The sequence below is a fragment of the Acomys russatus genome, chromosome 15 (assembly GCF_903995435.1).
Source record: "Acomys russatus chromosome 15, mAcoRus1.1, whole genome shotgun sequence".
Classification (NCBI taxonomy): Eukaryota; Metazoa; Chordata; class Mammalia; order Rodentia; family Muridae; genus Acomys; species Acomys russatus.
In genome coordinates, this window is record NC_067151.1 from 26848607 (window position 1) to 26869459 (window position 20853).

Here is a 20853-nt window from a genome sequence, read left to right on the forward strand (position 1 = left end):
CAAAGTAGAAACATAGGACAAGCGTTAGCTCCCCCTAGCAAGCACCAGCTATGGACCTGGCTCTTACTGACTTGTTTGTCCGTTTTGGTCTCTTTTTGTTTCTCTGCTTCTTAGTAAGCCAGAAAGGTCTATGTTCTGCACTTATAAGCTGCTAGGGAAGCCTCAGGGCTGCCCCTCAAAGACGTTTCTTCTACATGACATCTTCCAAGGCCTCCCTTCTGTAATCTGTCCTGGCATGCTCTTCTCTGTTTGCTGTCCAGCATGTACTGTGCTTGGCCTTGAGACCACTGGACTAGAAGAAAGAGACAGCACATCCCTTTTCCTGGCCTCAGTGAGACCCATGAGCAGATTTCCTCGTGAGTCAGGCCAACTACCCGGGCCGGCGTTGTCCTCATGGTACACTGTGTTTCTCCACCTTCGTTCTCCCAGCTGGCTTGTCATCTGAAGTGATGCCGCCGCAGAGGTTTCTGTTTAAGGCATAGCCCCTCTCAGTCACAGGTCTTTGTTGTCTCTCGGGTGGAAGGCTTCAGGTTTAGAGTTTGTTCTTTAGGCATAGGAGGTTTGTGGAAACACTGAAGCATACTGTCCTTTGAGAGTAAGAGGACATTAATGCCTGAGGCAGACAGCAGCATACATGGATTCACAGCAGAGCTCAGCACACATGGCTGAGCAGGGCTTCCTTCCTTCCTCATGGCTTCAGAGGAAGTGAGGTCGGAGTACTAACAGATATCCTTGTTAGGCTTCCAGCTGGCTGTTGCTAGGACTAACCAGAGAATGGTCAGTTACCAAGTTGCTAGGTGATTAAAACACCTTGCCTGGACACCCATTACGGGGGGTGGGGGTGGGGCATAAAGTGAGGAGGACGAGAATGGAGAGAAATAGGTTGCTTTAGTTTCCATAATTGTCATTGTTTAAGGAAAATGAAAGAGGTTTACAAAATGGTTTGGTCATGGCTAACATGGTGTAGAGTCTCTAAGGGGCACTGGTACCGAGAAAGATACTAAGCCGTTACTTATAATTCATCCAGCATGTTTCAACCATACACAATAAATTCCTTAGCTATTCTCCATCCACATGTGGATGTGGCTACTAGCAAGCACTTTATGAATACTTTGTAATTGATGATCCAGGGCTACAGCACTTATCCATTGTCCTTCAGAACACCAGGAAACTCTGTCTACCTCACCTTCTTGTCCCCAAAACTGGCTGTCTATCTACTGAGAGTACCAGCAGTAATAGATGTGCTAGTCATGGAAATCACTTAGGAAGATGCTTGCCATGCAACCACCTACCAAACACTAGAGCTCGGTGCTGTTACCATAGAAATGACGGCAAAAAAAAAAAAAAAAAAAAAAAAATGGCCATTACTTCGATTGTCTATGAATTCCCTTGAAATATTTTTAAACACTTTGAGCTATTAGCTACTTTTTTTTTACTGTTAAAAGTTGCCAGTTAATATCAAAGATTTCTTTCAACACTAAAAGAACAAAATGAGCAGGGTTTTCCCCTTGTGTAACTATTCCCTCCAAACTGAAGCAAAGCTGTTCATAAATTATTTGAAATTAAGACTAAGTGATTCTAGCTTATCTCAAACCACAAGCTATTGGACATCTTCAATATTACAAAATAAATATCTTAAAATTTTATCAACTACGTACATATTTTAGAGAATGATTTAACTTGTAAATAACGTTATAGATAAACATTTTCTATTATTTTATTATATACTGCATACTGCATACATATGTTTTTTACTTTCACTTGCTATTTATACTTATTTCTAAGAATAGATACAAAGGGATTCATGCTTTTCTTTGGATGGAGAAATCTAAAGTTAATTCTTTCAATTAATTTCTCATATGATGTTCTATCCTGAAGAATAAGCAAAAGTTGAAAATAACGACATACAGCCTCCGTCTTATAGAAGATTATAGAAGTTTCTAATGAAGACTGAGAAATCTAAACATATTTCATTGCACACAACACTTTCTCAAGAAATACTAAGAAATATATATTCAGAATAAATAGTCAAAATTTTACCTACCTTGACAAGTGGCTATAGAACATCCTGCTTGTATATACCACTGCCCTGCAGCCCTGCCATAGCTGGGGCTGGCAGCATGTCATTTTCATGACTTGGTCACACTTTCCTTTGCTCCATTAAGTTTCTGAAACACTCACATCAAAAGTCACCTCAACAGCATTTCCTTTAAGACATGATGCGTTCTCTTCATGACCTTCATATATTTGTTATGATCTGATTTTGAGGTTTCACCTATACTTACCTTTTCTTCCATCATCATCTTTCTTACCCATTTTCCCCTAAACACCTCAGACAACTTCAAAGTCCTTTCCTGTACTCTGTGTGTGTGTGTGTGTGTGTGTGTGTGTGTGTGTGTGTGTGTGCGCGCGCCTGTGCTGTTCACATGAATATGAGCTCCTGTGTAGGTCAAGTGTGTGAGTATGTTCAGTTTTCATTGCTGTCCCTGTGGAGTTGTCCATCTTCTGTTTTAGGGCAGGTATCCCACCGTCCCTAAGTCACTGCCACAGCTAGGCTGGCTGATCACCTATCTCAGCCTCCCCATCTGGGACTATCACACCACCACACCCAGCTTTTTACATAGCCTTGGGGCACTAAACTCAAGTCTTCATCCTTGCGTGGCGAACACTTTAACAACACAGAAATTTCCTCACTCTCCTGTTTCTTGTTAAACACACAACATCCAAATATAAATTTCATGGAAAACTTAGCAAAAACATGTGTGGCTCCATTGTTTTTCTTCTTTCTGTACTGAGAGTTTTGACTGTGCTTCAGCAATTTACTGTGATTTCAGAAGCAAGTGAAATGGGCCTGTTTTCAGACCAAAATTTAGAATAACCTGCTTTGCTGTTCACCCAAATCTCACTCTCCTATGCATCGCTTTGCTCCCCACACTCATGCTGACTACTCTGCCACTGAAGTCCAGGGTATTTTTCTGGTTTTGTTCATGGCTAGAATTAATTTCTCAACGTTCCTGTTATTGGAAAAATTACTCACATCATGTGATATGAACTTGGTATGCCAGGGTGGTAAGATTCAGAAATAGAAAACTGACCAGGTTAAACATACATTGAAAGTTGTAGAGAAGATGAAGCATGATAAAAATCCCCTGCTAATTAGTGAGAAACCCAGAACATTGGATTAATTCCAATAAAAAGAATATCTTCCCCTCAACTATGCAGGATTGAGAGGCACACACTTACCACTCCATCCAGTGCAGAGGCACAACACTGTGTGTCCCGCTGGGATTACAGATAATGTAACTGTGGCTGTATCAAGTTCTGGATATTTCACCTGTATATGGGAATTTGAGGTGGTAACCAAAAGAAAAATGGTAAGATCAAGTGAAAAAGGAAAAAAAAAATTTTTTAAAACTTGAATTAACTGGCCTACCCTACATAGTTTTTTACAAAATCTATCTGAAATCAACAAAAACCAATGGGCATAGAACTGCTGTTAGCAATAGTAATAATGGGAGGGAGAGACAAGATACACTCTGTTTGAATAAAATTAATATGACATAGTAAAAAATCACAAGCAAAAGATATAAAAATTCTCAAAAACGTGTGTCATGCATTAAGAAAACGATGTAAAACTTGAGTAATTTCTTTAAAAAGGACAAAAAGAGAATATTCTATTCAAACCAGGTACATGTCATTTCCCAGTTTTATTGTATTTTACAGAAAAGTGACTTAAAATTCATTAATAATCCCTGACTTGAATCTGAACAAATTTAGATTTATTAAAATCTTAGAATTTAAAATTGTGCATTTTATGAAAGGTAGTTTATATCTTACATTAATAAAAAGATTTTTATTTGTTGTATAATGCACTAAAAAAAATCAGAGTTTTCTGTACCTTAATTATATTTACTGATATAATCTAGTAATAAGTGTGGGACCATTTAGACAATGCCAATAACACTTTTTTCATTTCATCAACTTTGTCAAATCAAAAGTGTCCAAAAGAATTCAACATCATTTACTGTTATTTACAGGTGAAATATACACATTTTAGTTTAAAAAATTCAAAGACCAGTAGAGTTTTCACTTACAAAAGTGATCCTGTGATTTGATGACATTTCCAGAAATAATCTAGAACCTTCTTAAAACCTTCTTTAAAAACTCTGATTCTAGCTAATCCTTGACCCTCATATAGGAATATGTCTGATTCTGGCTACACTTTGAACACTCACAGAGGGATACAACATATGACTTCTGAACCAGAACCTAGTGTCCTTAGTCACATATTAGGACAATGAAGTTGCCTCCATGAATAAGACTTTTTAATTTAGGGGTTATTTTTTTAGATTAAAACTTAATTAAAATATTTCTCCCTTCTCTTCTTTCTCTCCAGCCGTCCACTTCTCCCCACTCTCCTTCAAATTCACAGCCTTTTTTTTCACTAATTGTTATTGCATTGCATATGTGTATGCATCTTTACACATATATTCTTGAATATAAGAGTATAAGTCTGTATAGTGTTATTGGTGTATGTGTTCAGAGATGACTATTTGGCACTCGACAACCAATTGTTTTGATTTTCCCTATGGAAAGCCACCTCTCTCATTCCCAGCTTGATTTTTAAAGGACTTATTTTCTATGTGGCATTAAACTGATACTGCTAGCTAGCTCTAGTCTGTTCATGATGTCATCTGGAAGACTGAGATGGACAACACTAAATTTGGCATCTCTAAAAGCTTTCCTGCCTTGAATGACTTTCAGGAGAGTAATTCAAATTGCCCTCATAGCCTATAACACTCCCAGGACTATGTGTACTAATTACTAATAATTAGCATGTAAAGTTTAAATTTATTTATTTATCTATGCATTAGGCCACTAGAGTTTTTGTAAAATCTATTATCTGACTTATTGGGATGGAAATCTTTGTCTAATAAATATAATAAATACATAATGGCAAAATAGCAGCAAGTTCTCACTCTGAGGATTTTATATAAAGAAAGAAATTCAACAGAAGAAAATTTAATTTGCAAATATTAATTACAGTATTATTTATGGTGGCTTCAAACCATTCTAAATATGCTAAATGCCCAACATCAGAGAAATAAAGGATTTTGAATATCTATTGAAATAAATATTTTATAGGCATAAAATATTAATTATGGAGATAACATAATGATGATTATAAAATTTTGGTGAAGTAATGGGAACTTATAAAAGTGCATTATAATTTTAATGATGTGAAAAATAAACAGGCATATGAAATTACTTTAAGACAAATGTGCTAAGTCAGCAAAGGATTCTGCAGATCTAAATAGAATTATATTTTTAAAAGATATTTATATTTGAAAAATGCTTCAATCTTGTGATATTTAAAAAGACATTAGTTGGAAAATCTCATTAGTCAAATGACCATATATAAGAACAAAGGAATCATGGTCTGAGTCTGTCAGAATGATGAAATAATATATATTTGACTCTGGTTTCTTTGTTTTACAACAAAGACTAGAAAATGAGATACAGAGAAAGTCATAATGTTAAAAAAATAAATGTGTGAATGATGACTTTCTACACAAAATTGAAGCAAAGGTGTTTAGATAAAATCAAATTTACTGCTGAGACTTTTATCTTTGTGGTGTGTGTGTGTGTGTTGTAAATACAGGTCAGAGCACATAGCCTGAAGGAGAACCCTAGTCAACCTGTTCTGTTGCTGCTCTCTATCTTGTTTTCCTGGGGTGGGTCTCCTAGTTATTCTAGACATTTCCTCACCTGAGAAATGATGAGTGACCTGGGAAGGGAATCTCAGTGAGGAACTGTCCAGAATAGGTTTGCCTGTGAACATGCTGGCAAAAAGATTTTCTTAACAGGGTTGGCTGACAGGGGAAGATCCACCCTGAATGTGAGCAGCACCATTGCATGGGCTGAGCCGGCAACATGTAGCATAAATGGAACACTGGCATGCCATTCATGAAGTACACTCTGCTCTTGACTGTGCATGTACCATGACTAAAACTGCTTCATGCTCCTTGCTCCTAACTTCCCAGAAATGATGGTCTATAACTTGGGACTGTGGCACTAGGCAGGCATCAAGAAAGTCCCAGAGATCTTTCTGCCTCTGCCCCTCATCCTCAACAGAGCTAGGTTACAAGCACAGAGTCACACCCAACATTTTTCATAGAGCATTAGGTTCTAAATTCGGGACTTTATTCAGTCTTACCCACTGAGCCATCTCTAGCACATGACTGCTGTTACTGAACCTAGTTATGTCCTTACTTGGACCTTGTATTTGTCATGTCATTTAATTAATTGCCACAATTCTAAACACCGTATTACTGATGAGGAAGGTGATTCTTGAATACTGAAGTGATTTTTGAAATGAGTTGTCTGAAACTGTAGTATTATTAAATTCATTTTTAAACAGTTTTTATTTTGTACATATACATTTATGTTATTACACATATACACAATAAACTGTCTATAGCAAGAAGAACTATGACACAATCGGGAAATATATAAATGTTCCATTCATAGTGTTTTGGCTATTTGTATTTGACAGTGTTGAAGAAAATATCTTTCCTATCTTGATGCTTCTAAAATTCTGAATGTAAATCAATCTCCATCACATCTTGTCATTATCAACTTAAAACATCTATCTAGATCTCAAAACATCTTAATCCCTAAACAACTAAGCTTCATTGTAAAACTAATCTACCTGGTCTTCAATTCCATAGGAGACTTGAGAAGGAATCTTGATTACCTGAGTAAATTAAATTCTTTAGACAAGCCAGCGTCATTGAGTCCAAAATCTGTTGACTTTATCTATCTGTGATTCTCCCTCAATATGGAAATGGCCTGATTTCTACTTCCAATTGAGGAAATCTGGCTGCACATGAGAGATCAGAAGTTTGGTGATTCTGCATTAGATCCTGAGTTTTGCACTACTCATAAGAGTTGCTCTTTTCCTTTCCTTCTTGCCCTCTTTATTTTTTCACTTCTATAAGACTTAGATTTTGCTTCATAAAATGAAATAATTGGAATATCTTTTTCCTAAGGGTTAATTTGAGGTTTAGAAATATAAAATTCCTTAGGCTTATGGCAACAAATGGTGATCCCAGCTACATGGCAGACTGAAGAATGAAGATTTGGGTTAAAGGCCAGTCTGGGCCACTTAGTAAGAGCCTGTTTTCAAAATTAAAAAAGCAAATTAGATTTGGGACTTTCCCAAGTGGTCGAGTGTTTGTTCAGAATATCTAAGTCCTTAGTTTTAATACTCAATGTTAAAAATAAACAAACAAAAGAATCCCTATGTTAGTCAACTTAAAATGTATCAATTGATCCATTCATCCTGATAATATAACTCACCCAGCCATTTTTACTAAGCCTTCAACAGTAAGTGTCGAACCATAACAATGAGTCAATCTGAGAAGAGAAAACTGTATTGATCAATTACCCTTGTACATTGCTAGCAGCACCTATTAGGAAGCACCTCTAAACAAAGTATGGTTTCAGGGCCTTGAGTTGTTATCCTATGGAAGAGCTGTGGCATAGGAGACCAGTTCGATTTTTTTTTAAAAAAGCGTGGTTCTGCTACAGTGCAGCAAATGCAAAGATCTAATAAGGGAAGAAAATGAACTTTTATCCCTGAAGCAGAAGTAACAGGGGAAAAGAAGCAATGCTGCAAACACTCACAGAACTGATTGGGAAATACTTTAGACTTTTCAACCTCTCAAAGGATGGTAAATCACACACAGGTTTTAAGTTGAGGAAGGTCATTAATAGATTTTGGTTGTAAAACAATTAGGTAAGATAATAGGTGTATACAGACACAAAGAAATAGGAGGTAGCAAGCTGTAGGAGGAGAAACAGGAGACACAGGTACTTCAGGTTGTGACCACACTCACACAGAACATGTTGAGTAGACATGAATGACACCAGATTTCCAATGACAACAAAAAGTCACAAGGGGAAGAGAAAGAACCAGGGTACAGCACATCCAAGACAAAGACTGAGTTCAGGGTTACAGCCAAGTGCATTTAAGTGTCAATGAAGAATGGAAATAAAAATGTAATTAGATATGGAGACAGGGACTTCACTGTAATGGAAAATGAATTGATTTTTATAGTGTTCCAGGGACTTAGAGGGCTGTTCTGCCTGCAATCAGACTTCATTTCTCTGATGTTCCTTCCACTCTTTACATTTTTCTTTTCAAATAACTCTTGGATATTGTCATTGAACTGTTGAGTATTTACAAGAATATTTGCCTTTTTTAATAATGTGAACTTCTTACTAGAAGTAATGAACACTGAGGACGTGTAATCAAATAAAGCAAAAGAGCATGGATTTTTGTTTGTGTTGTTTCAATAAGAGAAGTCCTGGGGTTATTATATGAAGGGGGACTACGGAACACAAGGGATTTCCATGTATACAATGAGAAGACTAGTAAGCCTTCCTTCCAGAATTTTGGACTATGTCTTGTAAACTAGCCAAAGTTGATTTACCTCATTTATTTCTTAAATCACTGCCCCATAAGGCTATTGTATAGCTAATGAGTAGAGAAACTTAGATCAATTACCAAGTGGATAAATTTAAATCAAACAAATAGTTATGTGCTTTTTCTGTGAAATCCAATCCTTAGAATTTTTTATTTTATTAATTTATTCAGATTACAACTCAATTGCCATCCCATCACTTGTGTCCCCCTCATTCCTCCCTCTCTCCCACTTTCAACCTACTCCCCTCCCCTAGGTCTATGACCAAGGGGGGCCTCCTCCCCCACTATATGGTCATAGGCTGTCAAGCCTCATCTTGGTAGCCTGCTTATTCTTTCTTTGAGTGCCACCAGGCATCCCCACCAAGGGGAGGTGGTCAAATATGGAACAACAGAGTTCATGTCAAAGTCAGTGCCCTCTCTCCACATAACTGTGGAGAATGTCCTGTCCATTGGGTAGATAAGAGTAGGGATTTGATGTTTACTATTGTATTGTCCTTGGTTAGTGCAATTCTTTGAACAGACCCCCCGGGCCCCAATCCACCCATTATGATGTTCTTCTTGTAGGTTTTTAGGACCCTCTGGGTCCTTCTATTTCCCCAGCTCCTATATTTCTTTTACCTAGAGTCTCAGTAGGATGTTCTTACATCTACCCCAATCTCCTGGTAAGTGAAGAGTTTCATGGGACATGCCTTTTGGGCTAGTGCCCAATTATAAGTGAGTATATACCATGTGAGTCTTTCTGCTTCTGGGTTAAGTCACTCAGTATGATGATCTCTAGTCCCATTCATTTGTCCAAAATTTTCGGGATTTCCTTGTTTTTAATAGCTAAGTCATATTCCATAGTGTAAATGTACCACATTTTTCAACTTCCCACATTCTCTATTTCTAAATCATCTTTCTCCCTCCTCCTTTCCTTTCTTCCTCCATTTCTCCTACCCCTCTTCCCCTCTCTCCCTTCTTCACCCTCCCCTTCTCCTTTATCTCTTGCAAGTACATATCCTAGCAATTCACTATGTAATAGAGAATTACCTGGCTCTCCTGATCCTCTACTTCCTGTTTACTGGGATTTCAGTGTGGAGTTACCATTCCCACTTGAATTATCTGACTTTAGAGTATACTATGAGAAATGTAATGCTATTTCATTTCCTAACTCTTACCAGAACAACTATTTCCTGAGCATATATTGTTAGATCTTCTGACAGGTTCTGGGAATGCAATACTGAACAAAATCAAACATCTTCCATATATTTTTATATTTATGTTTCTCTTTTCAGCTGTAAAGAAAAAATTATCATCTCATAGTTGCCTACATACCTAATTTCCCTTTTGAAACCACTTAGATGGAAATAATGCCTGAGTATTTGGGATTTATTGAAGAGCCAAGAGACCCTCAGGCTGTAATGTTAGCTGACTTCAGGAAAGAGCGCAGCTACTATGGGGAGTTGTCTAGCAGATGGAATTCATGATGCAAAAGGACATGTCCAAGAAATCTATAATCATATTTGGCTGTAGAAAGAAAAATATAATTCAAGCCAGTGCAGTAGTTTAACATGAAACCCAGAGAGGTTCTTGGACTTTGTTGAAGATACTGTTGTTATGAAAATTTGATTGCTAACTAATGGAGTTTTGAAATTTTGAAAAGACCACCATGACTGCAGAGTGCACCGTGGATCATAAAGAAGACCATGTGGCCACGGATGAGACGGGTGGAAGATAATCTCATGGTATATCCATAAGATGTCATTGTAATTTCCATGAAGCTGATTGGAAGTTTTCTTAAATGATATAAGAATATGGAGGTGAGTTAAATAACAAGGCTATCTGGAAATGGAAATGATTCCAGAAATATTCAAGCATCTTTGAGGCCCTCAGAGTTCAGGAGATGAAGGTAGTTGTGGCTTAGTGAGGTTAACAATGGTTACCTCCACTGGACTTTATAGATACTCAGTTCATGATGAGAACCTGACTCTACTTTCAAGGAAAGAGGTCAATCACCAGGTGGTGGTGGTGCATGCATTCAATCTTACACTCAAGAAGCAGAGAATCCCTGTGAGTTCAAGTGCGGCATAGTCTACAGAGAGAGTTCTAGGACAGGCAAAGCTACACAGAGAAAACCTGTCTTGAGAAACAAAAATGAAGTAGTCAAAAAATAGACTTAAAATTCAGGCGAATCTATGAGTATTTAGCAAGCATTGTTCCTTGGCTCCCAGCCACGCCCCTCTGAGGCTGCTGTGCACACTGTGAGAGTGAGCACTTCCCACAGAGCTTCTATGAACCACTCACAGACAGCAGTTCATATTTTCTGAAGTTTGTCTGTTCCTGACCTCTGAGACAAAGGCACTTTATTTTTTATTTTCTTACCAAATAAATAAATAGTTACATTAGTAAATTTATGTAGGAATTCACAAAATGAACTAAATGTCTACTCCTTGTGTTCTGGTTAGTTCTCTTCACTTTTTCTTTTTTCTTTCTTTTCTTATTCGACACAAGCTAGAGTCACATGGAAAGAGAACACCCTAATTAGTTAATTGAATCTATCAGATTGACCTGTGAGCATTTATGATGGGGCACTTTCTTGATTAATTTTTGATGCGGGAGGGCCTAGATCATGGCAGGTGATGTCACTCTGAGCAGGTGATCCTGGATGTATGAGGAAGTAGGGTAAGCAAGCCATGGGAACAAGTAACTAAGCACTGTTCCTCCATGGTCTCTGCTTCAGTCCCTGCTTCCAGGTTCCTGCCCTGAGTTCCTGTCCTGACCTTCCTTCAATGGACTCTGATTAGCATGTGTATATCAAGCAAACACTTTATCCCTTCGTTTCTTGGTGTTATTAATCTCTCCTCCCTACATCTCCCTCTGTATCACTCTCTATCGCCTCGCCTGTTAATTACTACCATTTCCCCCATTTTCCTATTCACCACACCTGTGTGACCTACTCTTCTTTAGGAGCTCTCCTTTCCTTGTTCCCTTTTCATTGTTATCATTTTGTCATTTATTCAGGTAAAAGATGTGCAGCATTTGCAGTAAGGGAAATGCAAATTAAAACCACCTTGAAAATTCAATTTAACCCAGGCAGAGTGGTTAAGATTTACTACTCCTACTCCTCCTCCTCCTCCTCCTCCAACTACTACTACTACTACTAGTAATAATAATAATAATAATAATAATAATAATAATAATAATAATAATAATATTAATATTAATAATATTCATTCACTGTGGATGGGTTTGTAAACTTGTGCAGTCACTCTGAAAATAGATTAAAGAATCTAAAAATGTCTAAGAATAAATCTACCACATGACCCAGCTGTACAAATCCTTGACATATGCCCAAAGGACCTGATATTTTACTCCACAGATACTTTCTCAGCCATGCTCATTGCTATTCAATTAGCCACACCTAGAAAGTGTAAACAGCTTAAAGGTCTTAGCTGATGATCAGATAATGAAAATTTGATGTGATTACTACACACACACACACACAGAGAGAGAGAGAGAGAGAGAGAGAGAGAGAGAGAGAGAGAGAGAGAGAGAGAGAGAGAGAGAGAGAGAGTTGTGAGGTACACATGATATAATCTTTTTCCTACCCATAGTTGCTTTTGTTCACAGTGTTTATCATGGCAACTGAAAGCAAACTAACATACCTTGTAAGCACTGTTAGTATTTAAGAAGGGCTATCCTTCTTCATATTTAATTAAGTTAACATTTAAGAAGCTTACATTTATGAATGACTGCATCCAGACCATGAAGGTGCTAGAATGTGGGTGAACACTTTCTGAAACTTATTTGTTCAACACATGCAAACAAAACAAGTATACAATAAGTCCAGTTTCCTTCACAAAACATTAGTATTTTGGAAAACTACTGAAACCTAACTTAATTGCAATGCCTTAGAGTCTTACATAGTACATTCACTTTCTCTGTCAAGAATAAGCTAAACAAACAAACAAACAAAAGAATAAACTAAACCCCACACATTGACCATGCTTTTACAGTAAGAGATCCAGAACTCAAAAGCACCCATGTGATAGAAGGATTGTAATCAATTTACTATACTGGAAAAATGATTCAATAAAATGTAAAGTGAGTAACTAAAAAATAATGTTGGTACTACACACACACACACACACACACACACACACACACACACACACACACACACACACACACACATATATATATATATATATATATATATATATATATATATATATATATATATATATATACACACACATATAATGTTTATACAGACATACATCAGTCTTTGAAATCTATTCCTCATTCCTCCAGGCAAGAACAATCTGACAAATGTAAGATCTGCAGATGACTGTGGAATCAAGACTTCTATTGTTAATCAGGAAATTCTTCCAGTTAGTCTTCTTAAGGAGTCAGGGGTGTAAAGCAAACTACTTTTCTCATAGCTCTTTTCAATTAAATAGCATGTTGCTTCCCTGCGGTGTAAACATATATCAGCACAAGGGAAAACAAAACTGAACAATAAGGTTTAAAGTGCTTCCACTCTCACAGTTGAACAAACAAAACACCGACTTGAAGATCATGCACAAATTAAAACAACCATTTATTTTAAGACACAACTGAAAACATAGATGCCAAACTATTATTCTGATTTTCTTTGGTAAAATTGTTACTGTGCTTTATTATTCTTAATAATCTCTGTCTTATAGAGGCATGTTGACTACATTCATCAACAAAATATATGAATAATTTTGTAGTAATGATAAAATGCTATGTTTTTAAAAAAATTGTATGCAGTAAATTAATTTCCAATGTGTTCATAGTAAGTGGATATTATCAATTCATGTACTGTAAAGAAAATAGATTTTCAAAGTTATTTGCTAGAGACCAAAGATAGATATAGAAAAAACATATATCTTATTATTTTCATGGCACATTACCAGTGATATCAATCTTTTTCAAAGTTCAGGATAGCATGCATTTAATTACATAACTGGTATCCATATAATTACTCAGAATACATAGAAATAAAAATTTTTCAGATTTCAGACTTAGGGAGTTTGGGAGTATTTGTATATACGTAGTGAGTGATTGTTGAGATAGAGTCTGTGTCTCTCCATGATATCTTTGAATATTTCACATAGTTTTAACAGATAGAGTCTGAAGATAACTTCATAGATTCAAAGAGGTGTGGCTTTGAATCCAACCTAACACGTGACAGCAAATGTGAATCTTCCTATCTCTAGAGACACCATACTACAACATTTTATGATTTGAGAACATTTAGGATTTCAGATTTATGGATTTTCAATGCTCTGCCTCTATAAATAAATCATTCTCAAACTCTGCCCATTTGTCTGTTGGTTATGAATAGCATTGTAAAGCAAACTATGAATAGAAATGGATTCATTACTAAGTATCAGTCTTCCGAGGATTGTGTCTAAACTAATTTCTTTTTTTTTTTTTCATTTTTTTTTATTAATTTATTCTTGTTACATCTCAATGTTTATCCCATCCCTTGTATCCTCCCATTCCTCCCCCTCTCCCATTTTCCCATTATTCCCCTCCCCTATGACTGTTCCTGAGGGGGATCACCTCCCCCTATATATTCTCATAGGGTATCAAGTCTCTTCTTGGCTACCTGCTGTCCTTCCTCTGAGTGCCACCAGGTCTCCCCCTCCAGGGGACATGGTCAAATGTGAGGCACCATAGTACGTGAGAAAGTCATATCACACTCTCCACTCAAGTGTGGAGAATATTCTGACCATTGACTAGATCTGGGAAGGGGTTTAAAGTTTACCTCCTGTATTGTCCTTGGCTGGTACATATACACTATGGAATACTACTCAGCTATTAAAAACAAGGAATTCCCAAAATTTGTGGATAAATGGATTGAGCTAGAAATGATCATAATGAGTGAGTTAACCCAGAAGCAGAAAGAATCAAATGGCATATACTCACTTATATCTGCATACTAGCCCAAGGGGCATGTCCCACGAAAGCCTTCACTTACCAGGAAACTGGGACAGAGGGGAAGGCATCCTATTGGGACTCTAAATGAGAGACACATGGGAGAATAGCAAAATAAAAGGATACAGAGGGTCCTAGAAACCTACAAGTAGAACAATATGACAGGCAGATTTGGGCCCAGGGGTCCCGCTCAAACTAAACTAATTTCTTACAGCATCTTAGAAATAGTGAAGGTTTGTGATAACCTGAACCACTTTAACTTCCATCTTATTAACCCACGTTTTGGATTTTAGCCTCTTTATCTCTAAATATTGCAATAAAACTATTTTCCAAGTATTGGAACTTATAATAATAGTATACAACTTTCATAAAATGTTTGCTTGATTTAAGACAGGCAGTGACTAAAGGACTCTATTAACCTTCATGTACAGACAAGAACATCAAGATCCCAGTGGATCAGTCAGGTCAATAAGTTCTTAAAAATACTAGGGGCCAAGCTAGAATCATATAAATCAGTCTGGCCTTTGAGTTCAAACACATAACTATAAGTACATCTTCCTAGCCCACAGAAAAGCTCTCGTTCACTTTTGATTAGCTACTGCTACTGCTACCACTTTGACTACATTAAAAAAAAAAAAAACTAAATTTTGATTAAGCGTAGTTTCCTATCAAAACCTTTCTTCAAGATTTCTGACATAAAAAGATTCATGAGAGACTCAGAAAGTATCCTGATTTCAATAATAAGTCCTAGTGTTTGAATGTAAAAATCCTGCACATGATCTTACAGTAGATATTGGTTATTTTCAGTGGTAGCTCAATTTCAAATGGGAGGGAGGAAGAAGGAGACAAAGACAGGGGGTTGACTATTTGTTTTTTGTTTTGTTTTTTGTTTGTTTGTTTGTTTGGTTTGATTTCTTTTGTTTTTTAACCTACAAATCTTTGCAATCTGTTAGGGAGCTGTATGGACATTAAACCAGGTCACTGTCACCAACCATAAATACAGGACAAACTGAATGTCTCATTAGGCCTTTAAACTGACTTGCTGTGAAGCTAACACAGTCCTGGCCTTCGGTTTTAGTGAGCTTTGTCCTCAGCAAAGACACTTTTGCAGGGACCAGGAGTAGCTGCAGAATTTTTCCATGAGCACCAGCAGTGTCAGTGGGCTGACAAACACAAATGTCTTTCATCTTTATGTACATCCCTTCCCAGAAGGCAGGAGTGGAAAGCTCTCAAGTCTAGGCCTCAACAACCCTCTACTCTGGGTGATGCAGAAAGACCGTTAGCTCCATAGCATAACTGGTTCCTCTTTTCTTGCTCGCCGTATAGTTTTGTCAAATTAGAAGTGTTTTATTGTAATAAAAGTGTGTGTGTGGGGGGAGTGTATATGTGTTTGCCAGGATCCCCACTGTGTCAATGTAAATCCACACATCCATTTCTTTAATGCCATTTAAACACATTTATCTTCTTCTATAGACTCATTTTCCTTCCCTTTCCCACTCTCCTGTGACCATATTATTTTGTCTGTTGTCATAGGAAAGGATCAGGCTTCATAATCAGGAAAACTGTGAAGTTAGGGGGATCACCCACCAAGTTCTTGATAAGTTTGGAAATTAGAAGTTGTGGGTCATGTCTCAAAGTCTCCTAGTCTCCTTAAAAGAATACATATATCTCTGAAATTAAAATATAATGACATCATCCCTTCTTTCTCCCTTTAAACCCTCACATATACTCCTCCTTTATCTCTTTCAAACTCATGGCCTCTTTTTTTCATTAATTGTTGCTCTATGTATGTATGTCTACATTTAAATATTTTAAATATTATCTTGTTGATAAAATTTAATAAAAATTACTAACTGGAAAAAGGAAACATTTTATCATGTTCTATAGGATAATATGGAGAGAAGCTTAATGCATAACTTCAAAAAATCATGAGATTGTAAATGATATATTATGAAAAATATAAAGAAACTAGAAATAAATGATAATCTATATATATATTTTTTAAAGATTGTACTACTCAAAAAGATATATACATTTCATTAAGAGAAGAAAAAGAAATTTGCTCTCTTAAGTATAATGACAGAAAGAGACATCTTTACAGGAGTGGCTCTTGAACACAGGATATCTACTGAATTTCAAAGTTAGTTTGTCTTAATGGATCGCATGCATATGGTGTGACAACAGCTTTTCTACCCAGGGATAATGATTGTTATAGATGTTGTCCAGAGTTGAAGGATACAGACCGAAGGAAATTGAGAATCTCCTCTCTACAATAGGTCAGCTTCTACCACAGGAGCACCTGTCTCAAGAAAGCCTGTTTAGGATGCATACAGAAAACTATGGTTTGAAAGATGGCAAGACATATGGATACACAATCCTTATTCTCTATCTCTAGGTTCTCGAAAGTAAGGGGTTTCGTTGCTGTTATTTTGTTTGTTTGTTTTAAAAGTGGGACTCTAAACAGACTGGATTGCTTTCAATTAATCTTTTCATTTACACTTGGTAACTAAAAATGGTCTAAATCCACATGTATCTAAAACGTTGGCGTCCAGCTGTGCCGAGAGCTCTGAGGTTAATAGAACTTCTAGCATAGACAATAGACACCCACAGCTGAAGCTCTGGGACACAGAAAAGAAGACCTTCGGCGTCTGATGAATTATGTGCCAAGCCAAAGCCCTTGTAGCCGCAGATGAATTCACACTTAGAGGGATAAATCAAAGCATTAATGGGCTTGTCAGGAAAGCAGGTGTCTTGACTGCTTTCATGGTTCATTTTCATGCAAAAGGGTTGTGGGACACAGAAGTCACAAGGGGTTGTAAAGAAATGGCATGGACTGGCTTGATCCCACCTAGGGAGGGGCCAAAATGGCCCATCTTGTCATATTATGAAAGGTATCTCAAAACTGTTTCCCATAAAAGCTAAAGCTTTTAAATACAATAGACTATTTGTGTGCTAAGGAGTTTCTTGGTTTTCTTGACTTTTTTTTTTTATTATTATATATATGCCAAAGGCATTTCTTTTCTTTTCATGATAAACTATTTTGGCAACCATGGCAGGTTCAGCATGTTAAAGAACTGTGGAGCACAAGACTTGACAAAAGGAGCTTTGTTTTTAAGGATTTTGAGGACAGGAAATAAAAACTTGGTGATCTGGTTCCAAAACAGAAAGAGAGATTGAGGAAAGGCAATGGAGAGGCAAATATTCCATCCTACTCCAATTTCAGATTCCAGAATAAAAAAACGTGTCACTTAAAAGTCCAAGAACTTGAGGTTTTGTATTTTAAAATATGATTAAAATAAGAACTATTGAATATTTTACTATCAGTGAAAATTGGAACATCAAATAAATTTAGTATTTCACTTATGTAAAGGGTAAGTAAATAGTCACAGACACAAGAAAGTATAAGTGGAAAATGTAACTAAAACTACAGTTGTCATTCTCTTGTAGATTTTGTGACTCTTCCATGTAAGATTATAGATTTGGATATGGATATATCAAAATAATATGCCAACTAGTTAATAGCCAATTCCTGAGTTCTTAGTGTATTCTGGAAATGTTCTAAGAATATTATATTTGCAGTACTGATGACTCTATGTGGCAAATACCAGTATTGTCTCCATAACAAAACCCAAACACAACAAGCAGAAATCACTTATTATAGGTCGTATGTTCTAGAAGTTTCTAAAACTGATTAGAATTCAAACATAGGTGGAGTTACAAGATCAAAACACACTCACAACACTCTTTGCCTCTAGAAAAGAACTTGCTGGATTCCTTGTACATCTATGGGCATTTGTTACCATACATATATAGATATTTTGAAAGAATGTATTTTTCTTATTAAGACTGCATGCTAAGTAAGTACAGAAAGTATTCAATGAAACACTGCTTCTCACTTTGTTTTGTTGTTTGGTTTTCTTGTTCGGTTTGTTGTTGTTTTTGTTTGGTGTTTGGTTTTCTTTTCTTTTGTATTGTTTTTCAAGACAAGATTTCTCTGTGTAGCCCTGGCTGTCCTCGACTCACTTTATAGACCAACCTGGCCTCGAACTCACAGACATCTGCCTGCTTCTGCCTCCCCAAGTGCTTGGGTTACAGGCATGTGCCACCATGTCCTGCTTCCTCACTTTGTCTTACAGAGAACTTTTAGGTCATAATATATACAGACTTCCAAAACTATACACTTCCAAAGGGATGAAATTGACCGTGTCATCCGGTCCACACATTGGTGTCATGAAGACAATCTACACAAGCAATCCAAAGAGAATCAGGTAGTTTGATCACCACAGCAGAAGTTAATTTGCTTACATAATACAAATGCTTTGTGCCATTGGACTAAGAATATCCCATGCAGCCATCACTGTGCAGGGAGGTAGGGTGGGTGACTCAGAGCTGTTCTCTAGGTAGCTTAACTTTCATTGCAATCTAATGTTTATCAATCTCTTTCAATGGACACAATTACACATTAGACTTAAGGATTATAACAGTCACATTGTATTGGAGAAGACATAATTTGACTGATCCAGATTTTGTATATTATTTATATAACATTTGTTTGTTTGTTGTTATTGTCATTGGTGTTGGTGGTAGTATGCACGGATTCTCATTTGCAGCCACTCCCACACGGCATAGCATACATGTGACAGTCTGAAGACAACTTTCAAGAGTCAGTTCTCTGCTTCTACCAAGTGGGTTCAAAGGATAAAACTCAGGACTCAAATCCTCACACTCAATAGCTCACTGAGACACTTCACCAGACTTGCTTAGGATTTGTTGTTGTTGTTGTTGTTGTAATATTTCTAAACACTTTGGTTAAGGTGTATTTGGTATGCAATAAATACATACACTTGAAGTGCATAATTGGAAACTAATGCAGAGACCAATCGCCAAACGTTGTGAAGCTTAGGATTATTAATGCAAACGTTCTTGCAGAAATATCAAAGTATTCTATTGAAATTGTATATTAAGTGCAATGAAATATTGGAATTATACATTATACTAAGAGTTTATGCAGTTCTGCTAGTACATTCACATTGCTCTGAAACTATCATCACTGTCAGTCTCCAAAGCGTCTTCTTCATCCCAGGCACCCTTTGAAATGTTTTATTGGTTCTCTTGGTTATATGCATGGGAGAAAATGAAATGTTAGTGTGGTTTTTGCTTTACTTTCTATTTTCTCACCAAGTAAAAATTGATTTTTGTGCATTATTATCACAATATTGTGTACAAGATATCTCATAAGAACTTTTATACTATTTTGATTTTCTATTAACTCAATGTTTATTTAAAAGAATTTGGAGCTAAAAATGATTGTTTTTAAGATCATTAAGTCAGGGAATATGACTACTGTCTTGAAGGAAATAAGCATTGCACTTAAAGGACCAAATCAAGAGTGCATTAATTTGAAAAATTTAGAATATTAACACAAACCTTCTGCTTATATTATCAAAAGAAAGTGTAATCCTGCTTTTTTGTTTTGTAATTTTGTACAGTTTTGAGTAGTTGCAACATCTAACTGCACTATAGAGTTGATTCCTGTCCAACTTAAAATCATGTCTACGAAAGTGTGGTTATTACAGAAGGCATTTCTATTCTAATTTTACACAAAATATAGAAAGGACAAATTAAGTTGATAACATATGAGAATTCAAGGCACCACACAGGAATGGCAACAGAACCTTGACTTGTAAATGCATGCATTTATTTCACAGGATTTCATGCACTTAGTCTCATTACTAAGGTCAGAATGGAATGATATTTGGAATTTGTTCTTCAGACAGTTGCTTTTAAGACATAAAAGGTGTCAGGAAATAACTACACCACAATATCTCTGCATACATTTATACTGATAAAGTTGTGCCAATCAGTTTATTTTTCTAACTTTATTTTTTAACAAATGAACGGATCTCATAGAAAGCACATAACTGTATAAAACTCACAGGGGAAAATGGCCATATTTGAAATGAGCTACAAGGGTCAACATAGAACCTAGGATGGTAATGAGCAGGATCACAGAACACACTTAATGTAAAATAAAATTGAGCAGCGCTGTAGGAAGCGGCATTCTTGACTATATAAATAGCACCTAGGTAAACTCACCTGCCAGTCATGTGCTTGAGGAAGAGGCACACATTGATTCTTCTTGTCCGTTAGAACAATCACAGAGCAATATACACATATTTAAAATAGTAACAATGATGAGTAAAGAATGTAATCTGTAGCCTCCGTTCAAGTGACTTTCTACAACGTATTTCCTAGCAATATTTGTAATTAATGTTAAACTAAAGAAGTCAAATTTAGTTCTTATCACAACAAATTATTCTAAGAGGAAAAGGCTGATTAAGAGTGGTTTAGAAAACACGGTGGCATGCTTTGATCAGAAAATGAATATCATTTTATTAAAGTGCTACTTCTCT